The 19,305-nt window shown below is 47.6% G+C and overlaps 1 pseudogene; it reads left to right on the top strand.

The window, feature by feature from the left end:
* LOC109878912 (TOM1-like protein 2) overlaps positions 1-19,305 on the top strand; it is a 37,824-nt pseudogene that overhangs the window by 8,408 nt on the left and 10,111 nt on the right.

Here is a 19,305-nt window from a genome sequence, read left to right as displayed (position 1 = left end):
GAGCAACAGGACTACATTCAGTACACTTTCACCTGAACTGACTGACTGAAAGACTGGACTGACTGAAAGACGGACTGACTGACTGAAGACGGACTGACTGACTGAAAGACGGACTGACTGACTGAAAGACGGACTGACTGACTGAAAGACGGACTGACTGACTGAAAGACGGACTGACTGACTGAAAGACGGACTGACTGACTGAAAGACGGACTGACTGACTGAAGACGGACTGACTGACTGAAAGACGGACTGACTGACTGAAAGACGGACTGACTGACTGAAAGACGGACTGACTGACTGAAAGACGGACTGACTGACTGAAAGACGGACTGACTGACTGAAAGACGGACTGACTGACTGAAAGACGGACTGACTGACTGAAAGACGGACTGACTGACTGAAGACGATGAGACTGAAAGACTGAAAGACGGACTGACTGACTGAAAGACGGACTGACTGACTGAAAGACGGACTGACTGACTGAAAGACGGACTGACTGACTGAAAGACGGACTGACTGACTGAAAGACCGGACCTGACTGACTGAAGACGGCGGACTGACTGAAGACGGACGGACTGGCTGAAAGACGGACGACTGCTGACTGCTGAGGACGGACGGACTGGCTGACTGCGAAAGACGGACTGATGAAAGACTGACTGACTGAAAGACGGACTGACTGACTGACTGAAAGACGGACTGACTGACTGAAGGACGGACTGACTGACTGAGACGGACTGACTGACTGACTGAAAGACGGACTGACTGACTGACTGAAAGACGGACTGACTGGCTGACTGACTGAAAGACGGACTGACTGGCTGACTGACTGAAAGACGGACTGACTGGCTGACCTGACTGAAAGACGGACTGACTGGCTGACTGACTGAAAGACGGACTGACTGGCTGACTGACGAAAGACGGACTGACTGGCTGACTGACTGAAAGAGGACTGACTGGCTGACTGGCTTAAAGACGACGGACTGGCTGACTGGCTGAAAGACGGACGGACTGGCTGACTGGCTGAAAGACGGACGGACTGGCTGAAAGATGGACTGACTGACTGGCAGAAAGACTGGCTGAAAGACGGGCTGACTGGCTGAAAGACGGGCTGACTGCTGAAAGACGGGGCTGACTGGCTGAAAGAAGGACTGACTGGCTGAAAGACGGACGGACGGACGGACTGACTGGCTGACTGACTGATTGACTAAATGAAAGATGGACTGACTGACTGATTGACTGGCAGAAAGACTGACTTACTGGCTGCAGAAAGACTGACTGAAAGACTGACTGACTGACTGAAAGACGGGCTGACTGACTGAAAGACGGGCTGACTGGCTGAAAGACGGGCTCGCTGGCTGAAAGACGGCTCGCTGGCTGAAAGACGGGCTCGCCGGCTGAAAGACGGCTCGCCGGCTGAAAGACGGGCTCACTGGCTGCCTTACTGATTGACTGAACAAGTCAATCGCACAAACAAAAACCTCTTAACACACTCAAAAATAACATACAAATGATGTGCACAAATACAATACAACTTTACAACAGACATTTGTCTTCTGCTCTGCTCTCAAACTCTCTACATGGCACACATCACACATGCAGTTGAGACAAGCACAGGGTCAAGCCTGCAGTGCAGATAGAATGGAATGAGAATATATTTTTTTACTAATTAGTGTTAACTTTTCTTTGAGTTTAATTTGATAAGTTGTTGACTCTCCTGATATTGGTTGAGAGCTGTGACCTTTAGGAAAAACTGGAGGGATTCAAACCTACAATTCTTTCCTCTTCCCCGAATCATTCTTCTGCTTCCCTTTATCTATCTTTTCACTCACTCACTCACTCACTCACTCACTCACTCACTCACTCACTCACTCACTCACTCACTCACTCACTCACTCACTCACTCACTCACTCACTCACTCACTCACTCACTCACTCACTCACTCACTCACTCACTCACTCACTCACTCACTCACACTCCTCAGGCTTGGCACAGACACTCAGACTCTCACTCGCAGCCCCAGTCACTCTATTCTGCTTGACTGAACACTGGAGTGTCTTGTGGTTAACAGGTATGACTGTCTACTGGCTAGCTGTCTGAAGTCCTGGGAGAACACTATTTCAGTACAATTCAGAAGAAAAAAAATGACCCATGTCTTTTGAGATGTATCAGTCCCTTGCCTCCATTACAACTTCCACCTCTACTTGAAGTGTTGTGTAATTTGAGTGTGAAGGCTACCAAGTAGCAAATTACTATTGGCTTTGTGTATTGTGTTAGTGTAGGAAGTCAGACATGGTGACAACTGAATGGCATGCAGGCAATCTCTTTAGGTTCAGACAAGGACATAGATGTGGAAGAAATGCCAGCTAGCTGCACTAATGCCACTTATCAGACAGATAAACATAGACTGCCTACCTGAAACTTCTGGAAGTGGAACTTTTGAGATGATGTAACACCCATGCACACCAGTATTCCCTGAGCTCCTCTCTTTCTATAGTCTGTTTGTGTCTGAAGTCTGAAGGCCTCAACTCCTCCCATAGGATCCACTAGTGTCAGTGAGACTACTGCCTGAGCACTACTCCGTTAATGTTTATGCACTGCATAGACTCAGCCGTGGCTGTCAGACAGTGATATACACACTCATCTCTCCTCTAAAACTTCACAGAGCTCCAGAGTGAGGTTCCTGGAAGCTCATTACCTCTTCTGTAACAGAGAGCGTTCTCTATTAAGATGAGCTTTGATCTTTCTATAGGGCAAACAGACAGGCAGCAGAAAGACAGATATAAACTCAGCAAAAAAAGGAATGTCCCTTTTTCAGGACTCTGTCTTCAAAGATAATTCGTAAAAATCCAAATAACTTCACAGATCTTCTTTGTAAATGGTTTAAACACGCTGTTCAATGAACCATAAACAATTAATGAACACTCACCTGTGGAACGGTCGTTAAGACACTAACAGCTTACAGATGGTAGGCAATTAAGGTCACAGTTATGAAAACTTAGGACACTAAAGAGGCCTTTCTACTGACTCTGAAAAACACCAAAAGAAAGATGCCCAGGATCCCTGCTCATCTGCGTGAACATGCCTTAGGCATGCTGCAAGGAGGCATGAGAACTGCAGATGTGGCCAGGGCAATAAATTGCAATGTCCGTACTGTGACAGCGCTACAGGGAGACAGGGCGGAGAGCTGATCGTCCTCACAGTGGCAGACCACGTCTAACAACACCTGCACAGGATTGATACATCCGAACATCACACCTGCAGACAGGTACAGGATGGCAACAACAACAGCCCAAGTTACACCAGGAATGCACAATCCCTCCATCAGTGCTCAGACTGTCCTCAATAGGCTGAGAGAGGCTGGACTGAGGGCTTGTAGGCCTGTTGTAAGGCAGGTCCTCACCAGACATCACCGGCAATAACGTTGATCGTCCTACCTGGCACAAACCCACCATCGCTGGACCAGACAGGACTGGTAAAAAGTGCTCTTCACTGACGAGTTGCGGTTTGTCTCACCAGGGGTGATGGTCGGATTCGTGTTTATCGTCGAAGAAATGAGCGTTACACTGAGGCCTGTACTCTGGAGCAGGATCGATTTGGAGGTGGAAGGTCCGTCATGGTCTGGGGCGGTGTGTCACAGCATCATTGGACTGCGCTTGTTGTCATTGCAGGCAATCTCAATGCTGTGCATTACAGGGAAGACATCCTCCTCTTCATGTGGTACCCTTCCTGCAGGCTCATCCTGACATGACCCTCCAGCATGACAATGCCACCACGCACAGAACAAGCTGTATGTCTGATTTCCTGCTAGACAGGAATGTTAGTGTTCTGCCATGGCCAGCGAAGAGCCCAGATCTCAATCCATTGAGCACGTCTGGGACCTGTTGGATGGAGGATAAGGGCTAGGGCCATTCTCCCCCCAAAATGTCTGGGAACTTGCATGTGCCTTGGTGGAAGAGTGGGGTAACATCTCGCAGCAAGAACAGGCAAATATGGTGCAGTCCATGAGGAGGAGGTGAACTGCAGTACACAATGCAGCTGGTGGCCACACCAGATACTGACTGTTACTTTTGATTTGACCCCCCACTTGGTCAGGGACACATTATTCAATTTCTGTTAGTCACATGTTTGTGGAACTTTTTCAGTTTGTCTCAGTTGTTGAATGTTGTTATGTTCATACAAATATTACATGTTATATTTGCTGAAAATAAACGCAGTTGACACGAGAGGACGTTATTTTTTTGCTGAGCTTACAAGCTCCGATCTATGTGGTGATTTGTTTTTAAATGCCCAATGCAGCTGATTTTGATAGTCAATGTCAAATCATTTATGGGTAAAAATTAAGTACATTACCGTAGTAATAGTTGTTAATTAAAAGGGTAAGAAAGAAAATAATCTATAGCTTTTTTAGCAAAACTATTTCTCAAGCAAGAATTTTGCTAGGATCGTCTGGGAGCTGGCCTGTGAAAGGGCCTAATGGGAGGGGCTTAATGGGAGGGATATGTAACCTCAAAACGATCTGTTATTGGTTTGGAACTCTCTTTGTTATTGGTCTATTATTGTATACTGCTTAGTGATGTCACCAGGCAAGCTACAACTCCATCCATGCAAAACCTGCTGATTAGAAGGTCCTGTGTAAATTATATTTTTAACCAGCAAGGAATAACACTGATCACATTATTGCAAACTTTTACAGTGTTAGTTTTAACAGCTGTTGTACAATATACAAAAAACTGAGTTTTGACTGCACTGAGCCTTTAGTGGAGTGTGTGTGTTTAGACTGCCAGGTAGGTAACACTCCTGAGACCTGCGCACGGCTTCATACAAAATCAACAACGCCACGGCTAAGATGGTTTAGGTCAATTAAAAACAACGGGTTGAGTTGATAGCATGACCAAAGCCCTATTGTTAATCCAAGAATGCCAGGCATACTTTTACTTTACATTTTAAGATTAGCTTCATAGAATTACTTCCAGAACGCTAACAGGATATTTGTGTGCTTAGCTAAGTTTCTATGTGTTGTGTTCCTGCAGGCCTAAAGATGCCATCCGGGCGCTGAAGAAGAGACTGAGTGGGAACAGGAACTACCGGGAGGTGATGCTAGGATTGACGGTGAGACAGGCTCTACTTGGGTTCCCAATGTTGACCCACCTAAATCTTTTCAGATGAACAATAGAGGGTGTGTGGTGTTGAAAAGCCTGGAACATACAGGTCACATCACTGATCATGTGTCCTAGGGCATCTGGAGATGTTTTGGAATGTCTTGAGCCCACAATCTGCTACCCAGCGGTAGAACGTGACCAATCAAATCAATCGGATGTATTTTCTAAAGCCCATTATACGTCGGCAGTTGTCACAAAGCGCTGAAGACCCACATTTGGAAAACACTGGATGAGCACACCTGCAGGGACGGAGCGAATCCATCCAGAGCTAGGCCTAGATCTAAGTGATGCTTATTGTCTGAACTCACCCTCAACAACAACCAGTCTCTGGGAAGAGAAACGGACAAATAGACCTTTCACATTTAGAGCACACTTACCACACTTGCAAACACGCCTGCATGCTTAACTAGGACAGTGCTATTATCCGTTACACTTGTTCTTCACGCCTGAGCTTCAAAAAGCCACCAACACACGTCCATGAATTAGCTGTCTGCTGTGTTTCACTGTGACTTCTCCCTCAGGCGATTTCTCAACTGTTAGGTTTTTTATGTCTTCATATTTTCTTTTGTTAATGTGGATCTGCATCAAAGCTCCTTTATTCCATGTCAGATGACAGAAGTCGGCTCTTTATCAATATCTGAGCACACTTCTCTTCTTCCAGGGAGTTTCTGGCTCTCTATCATACTTTCTTACTTCCTGATGTTTTCTATCCTCTCCTCTTTCAAGTTAAGGGGCTTTATTGGCATGGGAAACAGGATATATGTAAACATTCTTTCTTTCTGATGTTTTACCTCTGTCTTTCCATTTCTAGGTGCTGGAGACGTGTGTAAAGAACTGCGGCCACCGGTTTCATGTCCTCGTGGCTAACCGGGACTTCATTGATGGTGTCCTCGTCAAAATCATCTCCCCCAAAACCAACCCCCCCACCATCGTACAGGACAAAGTCCTGGCTCTGATCCAGGTACAGCACATGATAATAATCACATGGCACATGATAAGAAATCCCTAGGTACTTTTACATCTGAGATACGTGGATAGGTATAAGCAACATGGTGAACATTTCACCAAGCCAGTCAGGGGCGCAAGGTGGAGCTCCAACCTCAAATCTCTAAGGCAATTGACAGAGAGCTGTAAGAGGCCAGGCTGCAGCAGTTAGGATAACCCTGCAGTTAGGAAAATTCTACATCCAAAATTAGTTCAGACACCTCAAACAAATCTCTCTAAATACAGTGAGAGGAGGAGAGAGGACACCTTGTACCTGAGCAGCTCCAGGCAGGTAACCAGAGACTGAACACACACACACACCTACACACACACACACACACAGGACTGAAGTCGGCAACACAACACCTGGGCTCTCACTATTTGGCCTTCATCTATCCACTCCTCTCAGATGTCCACCAGGATGTAACAGGGTTGTTTCCAGCCCTTATTCTGTGTTTGTCTGTGTGTTGTCAGGCCTGGGCAGATGCATTCAGGAGTAGTCCTGACCTGACGGGGGGTGGTCCATATTTATGAGGAGCTGAAGAGGAAAGGCATAGAGTTCCCCATGGCTGACCTGGACACTCTGTCACCCATCCACACACCACAGAGGGTGAGACCCAACACGCATCCACACACCACAGGGGGTGAGACCCAACACCCATCCACACACCACAAATCAAATGTATTTATATAGCCCTTCGTACATCAGCTGATATCTCAAAGTGCTGTACAGAAACCTAGCCTAAAACCCCAAACAGCAAGCAATGCAGGTTGTAGAAGCACGGTGGCTAGGAAAAACTCCCTAGAAAGGCCAAAACCTAGGAAGAAACCTAGAGAGGAACCAGGCTTTGTGGGGTGGCCAGTCCTCTCCTGGCTGTGCCGGGTGGAGATTATAACAGAACATGGCCAAGATGTTCAAATGTTCATAAATGACCAGCATGGTCCAATAATAATAAGGCAGAACTGGAGCAGCAGCACGGCCAGGTGGACTGGGGACAGCAAGGAGTCACCATGTCAGGTAGTCCTGAGGCATGGTCCTAGGGCTCAGGTCCTCCGAGAGAGAGAAGGAAAGAGAGAAAGAGAGAATTAGAGAGAGCACACTTAAATTCACACAGGACACCGAATAGGACAGGAGAAGTACTCCAGATATAACAAACTGACCCTAGCCCCCGACACATAAACTACTGCAGCATAAATACTGGAAGCTGAGACAGGAGGGGTCAGGAGACACTGTGGCCCCATCCGAGGACACCCCCGGACAGGGCCAAACAGGAAGGATATAACCCCACCCACTTTGCCAAAGCACAGCCCCCACACCACAGGGGGCGAGACCCAACACGCATCCACACACCACAGGGGGCGAGACCCTACACGCATCCACACACCACAGGGGGCGAGACCCAACACGCTCACACAGGCGTACATGAACCCATGCTAAGGAGGTAGAATCATCTGAAGCAGTGACTATACTGCTGTAGTAGCAGAGCTGTACTATCTACATGTTGTGTTCTCTATAAAGCTCTACTAACTAACTACATGTTGTGTTCTCTATAAAGCTCTACTAACTAACTACATGTTGTGTTCTCTATAGAGCTCTACTAACTAACTACATGTTGTGTTCTCTCTACAGAGCTCTACTAACTAACCTCATGTTGTGTTCTCTATAAAGCTCTACTAACTAACTACATGTTGTGTTCTCTATAGAGCTCTACTAACTAACTACATGTTGTGTTCTCTCTACAGAGCTCTACTAACTACATGTTGTGTTCTCTACAGAGCTCTACTAACTAACCTCATGTTGTGTTCTCTCTACAGAGCTCTACTAACTAACTACATGTTGTGTTCTCTCTACAGAGCTCTAACTAACTACATGTTGTGTTCTCTCTACAGAGCTCTACTAACTAAGTACATGTTGTGTTCTCTACAGAGCTCTACTAACTAACTACATGTTGTGTTCTCTCTACAGAGCTCTACTAACTAACCTCATGTTGTGTTCTCTATAAAGCTCTACTAACTAACTACATGTTGTGTTCTCTATAGAGCTCTACTAACTAACTACATGTTGTGTTCTCTCTACAGAGCTCTACTAACTACATGTTGTGTTCTCTCTACAGAGCTCTAACTAACTACATGTTGTGTTCTCTCTACAGAGCTCTACTAACTAAGTACATGTTGTGTTCTCTACAGAGCTCTACTAACTAACTACATGTTGTGTTCTCTCTACAGAGCTCTACTAACTAACTACATGTTGTGTTCTCTATAGAGCTCTACTAACTAACTACATGTTGTGTTCTCTATAGAGCTCTACTAACTAACTACATGTTGTGTTCTCTCTACAGAGCTCTACTAACTAACTACATGTTGTGTTCTCTATAGAGCTCTACTAACTAACTACATGTTGTGTTCTCTCTACAGAGCTCTACTAACTAACCTCATGTTGTGTTCTCTCTACAGAGCTCTACTAACTAACTACATGTTGTGTTCTCTCTACAGAGCTCTACTAACTAACTACATGTTGTGTTCTCTACAGAGCTCTACTAACTAACTACATGTCGTGTTCTCTCTACAGAGCTCTACTAACTAACTACATGTTGTGTTCTCTCTACAGAGCTCTACTAACTAACTACATGTCGTGTTCTCTACAGAGCTCTACTAACTAACTACATGTTGTGTTCTCTCTACAGAGCTCTACTAACTACATGTTGTGTTCTCTACAGAGCTCTACTAACTAACTACATGTTGTGTTCTCTACAGAGCTCTACTAACTAACTACATGTCGTGTTCTCTACAGAGCTCTACTAACTAACTACATGTCGTGTTCTCTCTACAGGGTCTACCAGAGGTGGACCCAGCTGTACTAAAGTACAAAGCCCCCATCCAGCCCCACGCTGCAGCCACAGCCACCCTCCCCAAGCCTGCAGCCGCCCCGGCTCCGGCCCCGGCCCCCGCCCCCCTCACCCCCATCCTACAGATACCACACATCCCCAACGTACAGGGCCCCATCACCGCCAACCCTGAACAGGTGAGGATAAAGATGGCCTCTGACGGCTAATGTTAAACTACTGCCAGAGTCATGTTCATTAGGTCAAAAACGGAAAAGAACTGACTGGACATTGCCCAATAAAAAAACAAGTTTCTCCTGTCGTCAGGGTTGCGTCAAAGAACTTGATATGCATAATACGGGAGTGCATCTCACTAATGTTAAGTGGCATCCCCTCTCCTCTCTTCCCTTCCTCTCTTCCCTTCTTCTCCTCTCTTCCCCTACTCTTCTTCAACTGCACTGGTATGACATGATATGTGCCATACAGTATGGTTCTCACTTGTTTTCACCTATCAAGTTCTAATAGTTTAGTGAGGATGAAGGAAAGGATATTAAAAGAATTGAGACGCATCCTGTAGGCCTTTATGCACAATCTTGGGCCCTGTTTGAAAACTGTCAACATACATCCTTCCTTCCTCCCCTCCTGGGTGTTATCAAATCAAATTTTATTAGTCACATTTTATTGATAACACCCAGGAGGGGAGGAAGGAAGGATGTATTTTGACAGTTTTCAAACAGGGCCCAAGATTTTCATGGTTAGCAGATGTTAATGCGAGTGTAGCGAAATGCTTGTGCTCCTAGTTGCGACCGTGCAGTAATATCTAACAAGTAATCTAACAATTTCACAACAACTACCGTAGCTGCCTCCACATAGCTTTGATCAGATCAGGGAATACTTTCTCTCTCTGACCCTTGACCCCTGTGTGTCCTCCTCAGATCGCCCGGCTGCGCAGTGAACTGGACATTGTGAGGGGAAACACCAAAGTGATGTCAGAGATGCTGACTGAGATGGTGCCTGGACAGGAGGACTCCTCGGACCTGGAACTCCTTCAGGTCAGAAAATGGACTACATCCAGCATAGAAATACAATTATAGAACATTGACTTGAATGGGGATGCCCAGATACTACATCCCCATAGAAATATAATTACACACAATTTTAAAACCTTTTTGAAAAATCCTGGACGACGCTGGGCCAATTGTGCACCGCCCCATGAGTCTCCCGGTCGGTTGCGACAGAGTCGTCTGGACTCGAACCCAGAATCTCTAGTGGCACAGCTAGCACTGCCTTAGACCACTGCGCCACTTGGGAGGCCCTCAGGATTCCATAACATTGACTTGAATGGGGGCGTTCAGTCTAGTAATTCTATTTCTCTGACACCCCCTCAGCCTCATCCTACTAAAAATATGTCACTGGTCCTAACTGTGGAAGCTTTTCATCATTAAGAATTTGAGACAGCTGTGTATTGCACGCAACATAAAAAAGGAATTCACACAGCGCTCCATCTGTTTAGTTTTTAAAAATACAAGTTAAACCTTCCCTGCGGTAGTCACCCTGCTGCTCAACTGAAATGTGTTGGAACTCATTTAGCCCACTAGGGGGAGTAGTACCACCACTAGGGGGAGTAGTACCTACCCGCTCTAGGGGGAGTAGTACCACCGCTCTAGGGGGAGTAGTACCACGCTCTAGGGGGAGTAGACCACCGCTCTAGGGGGAGTAGTACCACCGCTCTAGGGGGGAGTAGTACTACGCTCTAGGGGGAGTAGTACTACCGCTCTAGGGGGAGTAGTACTACCGCTCTAGGGGAGTAGTACTACCGCTCTAGGGGGAGTAGTACTACCTGCTCTAGGGGAGTAGTACTACCGCTCTAGGGGGAGTAGTACTACCGCTCTAGGGGGAGTAGTACTACCGCTCTAGGGGGAGTAGTACTACCGCTCTAGGGGGAGTATAACTACCGCTCTAGGGGGAGTAGTACTACCGCTCTAGGGGGAGTAGTACTACCGCTCTAGGGGGAGTATACTACCGCTCTAGGGGGAGGACACGGCCTCTAGGGGGAGTAGTACTACCGCTCTAGGGGGAGTAGTACTACCGCTCTAGGGGGAGTAGTACTACCGCTCTAGGGGGAGTAGGTACTACCGGCTCTAGGGGGAGTAGTATAACGGCTCTAGGGGGAGTAGTACTACCGCTCTAGGGGGATAGTACTAACGCTCTAGGGGGAGTAGTACTTACCGCTCTAGGGGGAGTAGTACTACCGATCTAGGGGGAGTAGTACTACCGCTCTAGGGGGAGTAGTACTACCGCTCTAGGGGGAGTAGTACTACGGCTCTAAGGGGGAGTAGTACTACGGCTCTAGGGGAGTAGTACTACGGCTCTAGGGGGAGGTAGTACTACGGCTCTAGGGGGAGTAGTACTACGGCTCTAGGGGGAGTAGTACTACGGCTCTAGGGGGGAGTAGTACTACGGCTCTAGGGGGAGTAGTACTACGGCTCTAGGGGGGAGTAGTACTACGGCTCTAGGGGGGAGTAGTAACTACGGCTCTAGGGGGAGTAGTACTACGGCTCTAGGGGGAGTAGTACCACGGCTCTAGGGGGAGTAGTACCACGGCTCTAGGGGGAGTAGTACTACCGCTCTAGGGGGAGTAGTACTACCGCTCTAGGGGGAGTAGTACTACCGCTTTAGGGGGAGTAGTACTACCCGCTCTAGGGGGAGTAGTACTACCGCTCTAGGGGAGTAGTACTACGGCTCTAGGGGGAGTAGTACTACGGCTCTAGGGGGAGTAGTACTACGGCTCTAGGGGGAGTAGTACTACGGCTCTAGGGAGTAGTACTACGGCTCTAGGGGGGAGTAGTACTACGGCTCTAGGGGGAGTAGTACTACGGCTCTAGGGGGAGTAGTACTACGGCTCTAGGGGAGTAGGTACTACGGCTCTAGGGTGAGTAGTACTACGGCTCTAGGGGGAGTTAGTACCACGGCTCTAGGGGGAGTAGTACCACGGCTCTAGGGGGGAGTAGTACCACGGCTCTAGGGGAGTAGTACTACCGCTCTAGGGGGAGTAGTACTACCGCTCTAGGGGGAGTAGTACTACCGCTCTAGGGGGAGTAGTACTACCGCTCTAGGGGGGAGTAGTACTACCGCTCTAGGGGGAGTAGTACTACCGCTTTAGGGGGAGTAGTACTACCCGCTCTAGGGGGAGTAGTACACCGCTCTAGGGGAGTAGTACCACCATAGTACCACCGCTCTAGGGGGAGTAGTACACACCACTCTAGGGGGAGTAGTACCACACCACTCTAGGGGGAGTAGTACCACCATAGTACCACCGCTCTAGGGGGAGTAGTTCCCACCACTCTACAGGGAGTAGTACCACCACTCTAGGGGGAGTAGACCACCATAGTACCACACTCTAGGGGGAGAAGTACCACCATAGTACCACCACTCTAGGGGGAGTAGTTCCCACCACTCTAGGGGTGAGGAGAGGGGAACAACAAATATTCCTGTACTTGCTTAAGTGACAGTTGGTGTAGGGTGAAGTTGTCCCTAGATGCTGATCTTGTTAAAAGTAACAAGTAATTAAAAGTAACAAGTTTTTAAAGAGCAGCAGCAAAATAACAATAGCGAGACTATATACAGGGGGGTACCGGTACAGAGTCAGTGTGCAGGGGGGGCACCGGGTAGTTGAGGTACTGTGTACATGTAGGTAGAGTTATTACAGTGACTATCCATAGATGATAACAAAAGAGTAGCAGCGGTGTAAAAGAGGGGGAGGGGCAACGCAAATAGTCTGAAGCCATTTGATTTGCTGTTCAGGAGTCTTATGGCTTGGGGGATAGAAGCTGTTTAGAAGCCTCTTGGACCTAGACTTGGTCCTCCGATACCACTTGCCTTGCGGTAGCAGAGAGGATAGTCTATGACTAGCGTGGCTGGAGTCTTTGACAATTTTAGCTCCTTCCTCTGACACCTCCTGATTTTGAGGTCCTGGATGGCAGGAAGCTTGGTCCCAGTGATGCTCTGGGCCGTTCGCACTACCCTCTGTAGTGCTTTGCAGTCGGAGGCTGAGCAGTTGCCATACCAGGCAGTGACTGAGGGTGTGATAGATAGGTAGTTGAATCAGGTGACCATTCCACTGTTTTATGAGGTGACTTTAGGTAATACAGTTAAACTGTGATTCAATAAATGAAATGTAGGTGTTGTGATTTCTCTTACTAAGTAACACAACTGAGTCTAATGATGGACATGTATGGCTACCTGCTGGCTAGAGACCCGTTTTAGAGAATTCTAGTCATCCACCTTCTGAGAGACAGACTCACCTTTCCATCAGTGATGCCCTGTCCTCACCTTGTGTCTGTCTCCTCACCCTGTGCGTGTTTGTGTGTGTAGGAGCTGAACAGGACGTGCAGGGCCATGCTGTCAGTGTCCTCACCCTGTGTGTTTGTGTGTGTAGGAGCTGAACAGGACGTGCAGGGCCATGCTGTCTGTGTCCTCACCCTGTGTGTGTTTGTGTGTGTAGGAGCTGAACAGGACGTGCAGGGCCATGCTGTCTGTGTCCTCACCCTGTGTGTGTTTGTGTGTGTAGGAGCTGAACAGGACGTGCAGGGCCATGCTGTCTGTGTCCTCACCCTGTGTGTGTTTGTGTGTGTGTAGGAGCTGAACAGGACGTGCAGGGCCATGCTGTCTGTGTCCTCATCCTGTGTGTGTTTGTGTGTGTGTGTAGGAGCTGAACAGGACGTGCAGGGCCATGCTGTCTGTGTCCTCACCCTGTGTGTGTGTTTGTGTGTGTAGGAGCTGAACAGGACGTGCAGGGCCATGCTGTCTGTGTCCTCACCCTGTGTGTGTTTGTGTGTGTAGGAGCTGAACAGGACGTGCAGGGCCATGCTGTCTGTGTCCTCACCCTGTGTGTGTTTGTGTGTGTAGGAGCTGAACAGGACGTGCAGGGCCATGCTGTCTGTGTCCTCACCCTGTGTGTGTTTGTGTGTGTAGGAGCTGAACAAGACGTGCAGGGCCATGCTGTCTGTGTCCTCACCCTGTGTGTGTTTGTGTGTAGGAGCTGAACAGGACGTGCAGGGCCATGCTGTCTGTGTCCTCACCCTGTGTGTGTGTTTGTGTGTGTAGGAGCTGAACAGGACGTGCAGGGCCATGCTGTCTGTGTCCTCACCCTGTGTGTGTTTGTGTGTGTAGGAGCTGAACAGGACATGCAGGGCCATGCTGTCTGTGTCCTCACCCTGTGTGTGTGTTTGTGTGTGTAGGAGCTGAACAGGACGTGCAGGGCCATGCTGTCTGTGTCCTCACCCTGTGTGTGTGTTTGTGTGTGTAGGAGCTGAACAGGACGTGCAGGGCCATGCTGTCTGTGTCCTCACCCTGTGTGTGTGTTTGTGTGTGTAGGAGCTGAACAGGACGTGCAGGGCCATGCAGCAGCGGGTGGTGGAGCTGATCTCCCGGGTCTCCAACGAGGAGGTGACAGAGGAGCTGCTGCACGTCAACGACGACCTCAACAACATCTTCCTACGATACGAGAGGTGGGCATGACAATACACACACACAATTAGGCTTACTTGACTTCATAGGCTTACAGCTACACCAAGTCCACTGGTGAACAAGGATATCTGCTGTGACATGATGTTGCATGTGGAGCACATTTCTACAAGAACACAGTTAATCATCTTGGGCCCCGGGGGACCTGTCTGAAGCATACACTTCTATTGAAGATTCCATGGTCTCAAAAAGTCAAAGCGTTCCTTTCATGTTGTTTTATAGATGACAGAAATGTAAATGTATGATTGATGCCACGTGTTCTTTACATGGAACTCCGAGGACTTGTGGTGTGTTGCAGGTATGAGAGGTACCGGTCGGGTAGAGCGGCTCAGAATAACGGGGTGAGTTATCTCACTGATCTATACATCTATGAACAACTCAACAGGAGTGGATATTAATGTTACTATCTGTCAGTTTGTTGTGATCACCGCAGCACTCTACTCACGCATGCTTACTTTACGCTGACACTCCAACACACACACACACACACACACACACACACACACACACACACTTCCACATCACATACACTGCTGCTACTGTTTATTATCCTGTAGTCTAGTCACTTTACACCTACCGATATGTACATATCTATCTCAATTACCTCGTACCCCTGCCCATCAGATTGGTACTGGTAGCCCATGTATGTAGCCAAGCTACCACTCATTGTGTATTTATTCCTCGTGCTACAGTTTTGGTATATTAATATTCTTTTTGTTATATTATACTAAGAATTTGTTATTGTATTCTGTGTTGTTTGGAAGGTAAGTAAGCATTTCACTGTTAGTCTCCAACTGTTATTTACGAAGCATGTGACAAAATACATTTGATTTGATTGTGTAATTTGTTTCAGTCCATTCTCAATGTATTTTCTGAAATGCGATATGATTTAGATTTGTCAATGTTTGTGGTTAATTTGCTGCATGTGTATAGCAGTTTTATGTCTCTGTGTGTTTCTCTGTTTCTCTGTGTCGTGGTCAGCTAATGGAGGCAAGTATGGCAGCACTCCATTCTATCCCAGCTCAGTCTTGAGATGAATAGAGTCAATGAGGAGAATGTTGAAACATGTCTTACTACTGTAATGTATGGACCTCCTTATTGGACCATATGACATGTTCACATGGAACCTTTTATATAGTGGTGTTGTTCCAGAGAACTAGAATATTCTCTCCCTCTCTCTCGTAAAGCCCTCTGATGTCCGTAGTCTAACGTAGAGGACAGTGATGTGTTGGACTAGTAGACATCTCCATTACCTCCATCCTCCTACCTCTGTTAATTTTCTCTACAAGAGCCACCGCTGTGTGTGTTGACTGTGTTCTGTTGTCTCCCTCCAGATGCTGAGTGAAGCCACAGAAGACAACCTGATAGACCTAACGCCAGGCTCACCCGCTGTGGTCAGCCTCCGAGCCACCTCCACACCCCCGTCCAGCATCCCCCCTGTGACCGCCCCTAGGGCTGGGGCTACAGCCTCCCCTGCCCGGACCCTGATCCAAGACCCTACCTCTGGTCCCTCAACTCTGTCCACTCAGCTCGCCGGCCTGGGTAAGGATGGGGAATGGTTCAATAGGAACGCGAATGATACTCTGTGTACTATATACAAATGATACTCTGTGTACTATATACAAATGATACTCTGTGTACTATATACAAATGATACTCTGTGTACTATATACAAATGCACCAGATGCTAGGTACGCTATACTGTAATGATGCATAGCCCATAGCAAGCAACACACCGCCCATACACACACACACACACACATACACACACACACACACACACACACACACAAGGGCAGTGGAGTGTAAGAAGGTTTCTAATCAGAGCTCTAATGGGAAATAAGCCCTGCTCTATACGTCTCTGTAAATGACTTGCCTGTTAGCCTAAATGATGTTGCTGCACTCCGTGGCACTATGCTCTGGCTTGAGACCTGAGACATAGAAAGGGGGAGAATATGGGAGAATATGCTCCTTTGCTCTACAGTGCTTGCGTCTCAAATGGCACCCTATTGCCCCTATAGTGCACTACTTTTGACCAGAACCCAGGATGAGGACCGGTGCAGGATGATGACTGTCATTGATTCTAGAGGACTGGTGCAGGATGATGACTGTCATTGATTCTAGAGGACTGGCGCGGGATGATGACTGTCATTGATTCTAGAGGACTGGCGCGGGATGATGACTGTCATTGATTCTAGAGGACTGGCGCGGGATGATGACTGTCATTGATTCTAGAGGACTGGTGCGGGATGATGACTGTCATTGATTCTGGAGGACTGGCGCAGGATGATGACTGTCATTGATTCTAGAGGACTGGCGCGGGATGATGACTGTCATTGATTCTGGAGGACTGGTGCAGGATGATGACGGTCATTGTGGACATTTAGATCTCATCTATTTATTTTTCTCTCTTCCCCACACCCCCCTTTACACCCTCTCGCAACTCTTCCTTTCCTCTCTCTCCTCTGCCTCTCTCTCTCTGTGCGTCTCTGCCTCTCTCTCTGCCCTTCCTCCTCCCCTTCCCTCTCTCTCTCTGCCCTCCCTCCCTCCCCTTCCTTCTCTCGCTCTCTCTCTCTCTCAGATGTGGGTGGGGTTAGTGTCAGTGGTACCCTGTCCTCTCTGTCAGGCCACAACCCTGGAGATGACTTTGACATGTTTGCTCAGACCAGGACCAGCTCTCTGGCAGATCAACGCAAAAAGTATGGCTTCCTCAAACTTAGCTCTCCCCTTGGCTTCTAGAACCCCTTCCAAACTTCTAGAACCCTGTTACTATGGATTTGCAGCTTTGATCCTGTCGGACTCGGACTGCTGTGTTGCAGGCTTTTGGTCACAGTCCCGCAATGGCACACCTGATTTATAAAATCTATTTATCATAGTCTTCTAGTTAGACTAACATCAATGTAATCTGGTATGTTAGAACTGGGCTGGAACAAAAGCCTGCAATATGCTGTCCCCCAGGACCAGAGTTGTGAATGTGGTGTTGTCCATTCCTGTTCTAGAGCCACTCTCAGCCTTCCAGAACCATCTCCATGCCACATAGTGGGTCGGCCTCTAACGTGTTCTCTCTGTCTGTGTGTGTGTTGTCAGTGTGAAGTACGAGGACCCTCGAGCCCTGGGTGGGCTTGCCTCAGCTCTGGACGTCAGACAACAGAACGCCACTGGAGGGGTGAGTGCACCAAGGCATGCTGGAGGATGTAGTTTAGATTCACATCCCACCACAATGAAGTGTAGAGTGTGGTTGACGTGCTGTTAAAATGGCTGATAAGGTTAATTTCTCAGCTCATGGTCTCCTCTCTCTGCATGTGATGGCCTGTAGTGTGATGTTAGTTGACCTCTGCTCTCTGTACCACTAATGGCACCCTATTCCCTATATAGTGCCCTTGTCAAAAGGTAGTGAACTATATAGGGAATAGGTTGCCCTTTGGGACACAGGCCTCTGACTTTCCAGGAGTAATACCAGATGAATACAGTAGTAGACCATGGCTAGCCAGCTCTGTATGGTGAACTACACTGTTGGAGTAACAAGCACATACTACCACATGGCTTGTAGTCTAGTATAACTAGGTATTCTAAAGAGCTACATGTAATACTCTCTCTAGACATTTTAAACTATAAACTCTCATTACTTGGTCAATCTGTCATTGCTCAGTAGTGTTTGGTGTTTTTTCTTCTTGTCTTGGTCATTGCTCTCTGTAAGACAGTATTTTGTCACGTTATGGGTGTCAAAGGTCATAGGAAACCATGCTATTGAATTCCACTTTTTGCATGTCACCTTTTCTCCTTCAAATTGTCAAAACTCTTGTATTTATTTTTTTCATTCCACTTCTTGTACCACAGTCAGTCCGTACTAACAAGGCACTTTGTAATCAGGTTCTACACCTGTAAGGCCAGACATAAAGTATTATGAAATCTAAACTCTCTCACACACACACACCGATTACATAAACCGATTACACACACCCTTCACCCTCCAGTGCCAGTTGAGATTGCCTCAGATGGAATGTATCTGCCAGTCTGGGGCTTAGTGATCAGCTGAGGGTTCAAACTATCCTTATTTTCTTCCCCCTTTCCCCATGCGTTCACCTTTTAATTGGAATGATTCTGGCATTTTCCTCTCGTTTGTTCCCCCCCATCCTTTCCTCTCCCTATATTTTCTTCAGTCTAGGTTGTTGCATTGCATTTGATTTCTCTGTTTCCTCTCTGTGCTCTGTTGCTCTGGTCTGGGGCTTCCTCTATCTTGTGTAAGGTGTTGTTCTGTTGTTGATTCAGCTGAGGGTCATAGGGGATGATAACCCAGAGTTGGAGCTGCCCATAGACAGCTGGCTTATTACCCAAGGAATGGTGAGGACTCCATCCTCAGTGTCCTCCCCCTATGTCCAATCACGCCATCATCCATATCCCCCTACACCGCTGGCACCCTAATCACCATCCCCCCCCCATCCATCCCCCTGACAATCCATATCCCAGCACTGCTAAACCAGCTAGCGCCAACAGTAGAATGGAGACACGTCAGAAAAAGCCAGACGACGACTCCAATTGTACAATACCCACACAATGATGAATAAATAAGCTGTTAGAATCTTAATTTGTCCTTGTGTGCTCTGAAAGGAATCTAAACTCCTAGGACCTCTGAGCTGGTGAATATGAGTTATGCATATTCTGAAAACAAATGTGGACTCCCTTCACTCTGTCCCTCCTACTGTTGGTCCTGGTCCTCTCATCCTCCCTTCATGGATGACGTGAAAGGTCTGCTTGGTCCCCAGGGCCAGGTGTGGGTTTTCATCAGTCACAAACAGTTAATGTCTAACAG

This window comes from Oncorhynchus kisutch, unplaced genomic scaffold (assembly GCF_002021735.2).
Source record: "Oncorhynchus kisutch isolate 150728-3 unplaced genomic scaffold, Okis_V2 Okis06b-Okis10b_hom, whole genome shotgun sequence".
Classification (NCBI taxonomy): domain Eukaryota; kingdom Metazoa; phylum Chordata; class Actinopteri; order Salmoniformes; family Salmonidae; genus Oncorhynchus; species Oncorhynchus kisutch.
Note: the sequence above shows the minus strand (reverse complement) of the source record. Positions and strands in the feature narration are given on the sequence as shown.